This window comes from Pongo pygmaeus, chromosome 6 (assembly GCF_028885625.2).
Source record: "Pongo pygmaeus isolate AG05252 chromosome 6, NHGRI_mPonPyg2-v2.0_pri, whole genome shotgun sequence".
NCBI lineage: Eukaryota > Metazoa > Chordata > Mammalia > Primates > Hominidae > Pongo > Pongo pygmaeus.
The window spans coordinates 55,629,805-55,635,804 of record NC_072379.2 but is presented as its reverse complement, the minus strand read 5'-3'; positions in this window follow the sequence as shown (position 1 = coordinate 55,635,804).

Below are 6,000 nucleotides of genomic sequence, written 5' to 3'. Positions count from 1 at the left end.
AGAGTTCTGATTTCTCAGCATCCTCATCAACACTTGGTATTTTCCTTAATTTTTTTTTAAAAAAATAACCACCCTAGTGGATATAAAGTTGCCATCGTTAGGTTCGTTTGACCCTTCCAAATCTCATGTTGAAATTTGATCCCTAATGTTGGAGATGGAGCCTAATGGGAGGTATTTGGGTCATGAGGGCAGATCCCTCACGGAGGACATATTAATGTCCTCCCTTTGGGGGTGGTGGGTGAGTACTCACTCTGTTAGTTCCTGTGAGAACTGGTTATTTAAAAGAGCCTAGCCCCTTCCCTTCTTGCTTCCTCTTCCACTCTGTGATCCCTGCACATGTTAGATCCCATTCACCTTCTGCCATGAGTGGAAGCAGTCCGAAGCCCTCACTAGGTGCCTACGCTGGTGCTGTAATTCTTGTACAGCCTGCAGAACCATTAACCAAAGAAACCTCTTTTCTTTATAGATTACCCAGCTTCAGGTATTTCTTTATAGCAGCACAAATGAACTAAGGCAGAAAATTGGTTACAGAGGAGTGGGATGTTGCTATAAAGATACCTAAAAATGTGGAAACAGCTTTGGAACCGGGTAATGGGCAGAAGTTGGGAGAGTTTGGAGGGCTCAGAAGAAGACAAAAATATCAGGAGAAGTTTGAAACTTCTTCAGGATTTGTTAAGTGGTGGTTTCAAAAATGCTGATAGAAATATAGATGGTAAAGGCCATGCTAATAAGGTCTCAGCAGAAATGAAGAACTTATTGGGAACTGGAGCAAAGGTCATCCCTGTTAAAGAACTTGTCAATGCCTAGGGCATTGTGTCCATGCCCTAGGATTTGTGGATGACCAAACTTAAGAGTAATGTTCTAGGGTATCTAGTGGAAGAATGTCTAAGTGGCAAAGCATTCAAGAAGTGCCGGGGTTGCTTTTAGTGGCTTATGATCAGATGTGGGAGCAAAGAAATGACCTAAAAGTTGAATTTAGGATTAAAAGGGAATCAGATCAGAAAAATGTGGAAAATTCTCCGCCTGGCCATGTGGTGGGGAAGGAAAGAGCATATTCAGGAGAGAAATCCAAGGGTGCTGCAGAGCAACCTCTTGCTAGAGAGATTAGCATAGATAAAAGGGAATCTATAACTTAAAAACATGGTAGCCAGGTGCTAATAGTCAAGACAATGCAAAAAAGTTCCTGAATGCATTTCAGAAATCTTCAAGGTGCACCTCTCAGCATAGGCTCAGAGACCTAAAAGGACAGAATAATTTTGGGGGAGAGGTTTGTGGCACTATTGCCCTATGCTGCCTGAGGATACTGCTTCCTGCATCCCAGCCACTCTGACTCCAGCTGAGGGTCAAATGGCTTCAGGTACTGTTTGAGGTGCTTCTCTGAAGGGTGCAGCTATAAGCCTTCATGGCTTCCATGTGGTGTTATGTCTGCAGGTGCACAGAATGCCAGAGTGGTTGAGGCTTGGCAGCTTTCACTTAAATTTAATGGAATGTATCTGAAAGCCAGGATGCCTGCTAAAGGAGTGGAACCCCAACAGAATTACTCTACTAAGGCAATGCTACTTGGAAATATAAAGTTGGAGCCCCTGCAGAGAGTCCCCACTGGGGCACTGCCTAGTGGCTATGTGGAAGCAGGACTGCTGTCCTCCACACCTGAGAATTATTGATCTACCAGCAGCATGACACCTCAGCCTGGAAAAGCCACAGGCATTCAAGTCCAACCCATGGTGGAAGCCACCGGGCTGTTTGCAGAAAAGCCATGAAGGTGTGGCTGCCCAAGGCTTTGAGATCTCACTCCTTGAACCAGTGGGGCTAGGATGTAGGACTGGAGTCAAAGGAGAATTTTTTTTAGCTTTAAAATTTCATGTATGCCCTGCTGAGTTTGGACTTGCATGGGGATTGTTACCCCTTGCTTTTGTCTAATTTCTCCCTTTTGGAATGGAAATGTTTGCCCAATGTTTGCTCTGTCATTGTATCTTGGAAGTAAATAACTTGCTTTTGATTTTATAGGATCATATCTGTAAGAAACCCCCTTTGAGTCTCAGATGAGATTTTGGACTTTGGACTGTAAAGTTGGTGTGAAACAAGTTAAGACTTTTGAAGACTATTGGGAAGGAATGATTATATTCTCTACGTGAGAAAGACATGAGATTTGGGGGCCCAGTTATGGAATACTATAGTTTGTTTGAATCCTCCAAACCTCAAGTTAAAATCTGATTCCCAGTGTTAAAGGTGGGGCCTAATGGTCCAGTGGTTTGGGTCATGGGAGCAGATCCTTCATGAATAGATTAATGCCCTCCCTGGTGGGGGTGGGTGAATTGGTTCTCACTTTATTAGTTTCCACAAAAGTTGGTTGTTTAAAAGAGCCTGGCACCTTCTCCCCTTGCTTCTTCTCTTACTTTGTGATCTCTGCACATGCCAGCTCCCATTCACCTTCTGTCATGAGTGGAAGCAGTTTGAGGCCCTCACAAGATGCTGGTGCCATGCTTCTTATACAGCCTTCAGAACAGTGAACGAAATAAACCTCTTTTCTTTATAGATCACCCAACCTCAGGTATTCTTTATAGCAATACCAAACAGAGTAGTTCTATTTCATTCTGGTTTTGATTTGTATATCCCTAATGACTAATAATGTTAAGCATCTTTTCAGTGGTGTAATCTTTGGAGAAATGTCTTTCAGGTCATTTGCCTATTTTTGAATTGGGTTGTTTAGTTTCGTATTGTTGAGTTGCATGTTCTTGCCTTAGTCTATTCTCACTCTGCTTTAAAGACATACTCAAGACTGGGTAATTTATACAAAAAAAAAAAGAGATTTAATTGACTCACAGTTCCTCATGGTGGGGGAGACCTCAGGAAACTTACAATCATGTTGGAAGGGGAAGCAGGCACATTTTACATGGCAGCAAGCAAGAGAGAGCATGTGTCAGCACAGGAAAAACTACCATTTATAAAACCATCAGATCTTGAGAGAATTCACTCATTATCATGGGAACAGCATAATAATCACCCTCATAATTCACCTTCATAATCCAATCACTTCCCACAAGCTCTCTCTCTACCTGGGGATTACAGTTCAAGATGAGATTTGGGTCGGGACACAAAGCCTAACCACATCATTTCACCTTGGCCTCGCCCTTCTCAAATCCCATGTTCTCACATTTCAAAATCAATCATGCCTTCCCAACAATCCCCCAAAGTCTTAACTCATTTCAGCATTAACTCAATAGTCCAAGTCCAAAGTCTCATGTGAGACAAGGCCCAGGAGCCTGTAAAATCAAACTCAGTTTATTTACTTCCAAGATACAATGGAGGTGCAGACATTGGATAAATGCTTCAATTCCAAATGGGAGAAATTGGCCATAACAAAGGGGTTACAGGCCTCATGCAAGTCCAATATCCAACAGGGCAGTCATTAAATCTTAAAGCTCCAAAATAATCTCCTTTGACTCCATGTCTCACATCCAGGGAATGGTGATGCAAAAAGTGGGCTCCTATGGCCTTGGGTAGCTCTGCCTCTGTGGCTTTGCAGTGTACGGTCCCCCATCCCAGCTGCTTTCATGGCTGGCATTGAGTGTCTGCAGCTTTTCCAGGCACACAGTGCAAGCTGTTGGTGGATCTATCATTCTGGGGTCTGAAGGATGGTGACCTTCCTCTCATAGCCCCACTAGGCAGTGCCCCAGTGGGGACTCTGTGTGGGAGCTCCAATCCCACGTTTCCCCTTTGTACTGTCCTAGCAGAGGTTCTCCATGAGGGCTTCACCCCCGCAACAGACCTCTGCCTGGACATCCAGGCATTTCCATACTTCCTCTGAAATCTAGGTGGAGTTTTCCAAAACCTCAATTCTTGACTCCTGCAGGCCCAACACCATGTGGAAGCTGCCAAGGCTTGGGGCTTACATCCTCTGAAGCAACCGTGGGACTATATGTTGGCACCTTTTAGCCATGGCTGGGACACAGGGCACCAAATCTTGAGGCTGCACAGAGCAGGAGTGGGGACCATGGGTCTGACCCATGAAACCATTTTTCCCTTGTAGGCCCCCAGGTCTGTGAAGGGAGGAGCTGCCATGAAAGTCTCTGACATGCCCTGGAGACATTTTCCCCATTGTCTTGGTTACTAACATTGCTCCTCATTAATTATGCAAATTTTTGTAGCCAGCTTGAATTTCTCCCCAGAAAAATAGGTTATTTTTTTTCTATTGTATTGTCAGGCTGCAAATTTTCTAAACTTTAATGCTCTGCTTCCCTTTTAAACATAAGTTCCAATTTCATACAATCTCTCTCAAGTTCAAAGTTCCACAGGTCTCTAGGGCAGGGGCAAAATGTCCCGCTCTCTTTGCTAAAGCATAGCAAGAGTGACCTTTGCTCCAGTTCCCAAGAATTTCCTCATCTCTATCTGATTCCACCTCAGCCTGGACTTCATTGTCCACATCATTATCAGCATTTTGGTCAAAACTATTCAACTAGTCTCTAGAAAGTTTCAAACTTTCCCACATATTCCTGTCTTCTTCCAAGTCCTCCAAACTGTTCCAACCTCTGCCTGTTACCCAGTTCCAAAGTCGCTTCCATATTTTCAAGTATCTTTATAGCAATATCTTTATAGCAGTATCCCACTCCTGGTACCAAAATCTGTTTTAGTCAGGGTTCTCTAGAGGGCCAAAACTAATAGAATATATGTATATATGAAAGGGAGTTTATTAAGGAGAATTGACTCACATGATCACAATGTGAAGTCCCACAGTAGACTGTCTGCAAGTTGAGGGGCAAGGAAGCCAGTAGTGGCTCAGTCCAAGACCGAAAACTTCAAAAATAGGGAAGTCAACAGTGCAGCCTTCATTCTGTGGCCAAGGCTTGAGAGCTTGTGACAAACCATTAGTGTAAGTCCATTAGTGTAAGTCCAAAGTCATCTCTCTCCAATGCTGGATGTCTCCTGTCCTCAGACATAAGACTCCAAGTTCTGAGGTTCGAGGGGAGGAAGCATCCATCATGGGTGAAAGATGAAGACTGGAAAACTCATCAAGTCAACTTTTTCCATTTTCTTCTGCTTGCTTTTTCTAGCCATGCTGGCAGCTGATTGGATGGTGCCCATCCACAGTGTATTTGGATCTTGCTGAGGGTGAGTCTTCCTCTCCCAGTCCACTGACTCAAATGTTAACCTCTTCTGGAAACACCCAGAAACATCCAGATACACCCAGAAACAATAGTTTGCATCCTTCAATCCAATCAAGTTGACACTTAATATTAACCATCACAGTGCTCTTTATATATCTTGGATATTAATGCTTTATCAGATATATTATTTGCAAACATTTTCTCCGATTCTGTGGATTGTCTTTTCACTCTCTTGATAATGTTCTTAGATTCCCATGAGTTTTTAATTTTGGCAATGCCCAATTTATCTATTTTTTCTTTTGTTGCCTATACTTTTGGTATCATACTTAATTAACCGTTGCTAAACCCAAGGTAATGAAGATTTTCCCTTTTGTTTTCATTTAACAGTTTTGGCTCTTAAATTTAGATCTTTATCCATTTATTTTGAGTTACATTTTGTATAAGGTGTAAGGTAAAGGTCTAACTTCATTCTTTTGCATATGAGCATCCAGTTTTCTCAACATTGTTTGTTGAAAAGACTGACTTTTCCCCACTGAATGACCTTCACAGCCTTGTCAAAAATAAATTGGCCATATATGTGAGGGTTTATGTCTGGCTCTGTATTCCATTCCATTGGTCTATATATCCATCTTTGTGCCAGCACTACATTGTTTTGATTACCATAGCTTTGTAGATTTGAATTTGAGAAATGTGAGACTTCCAGCTTACTTCCAGTTTTGACTTTGTTACAAGATTGTTTTTACTTTTTGGGGTCTGTTGAAACTCCATATAAATTTTTGTATGGGGTTGTCTATATCTGAAAACGATGGCAATAAAATTTTTTATAGATATTGCATTGAATCCATATATTACTTTGGGTGATATTGTCCTCTTAACAATATTATGTCATCCAATC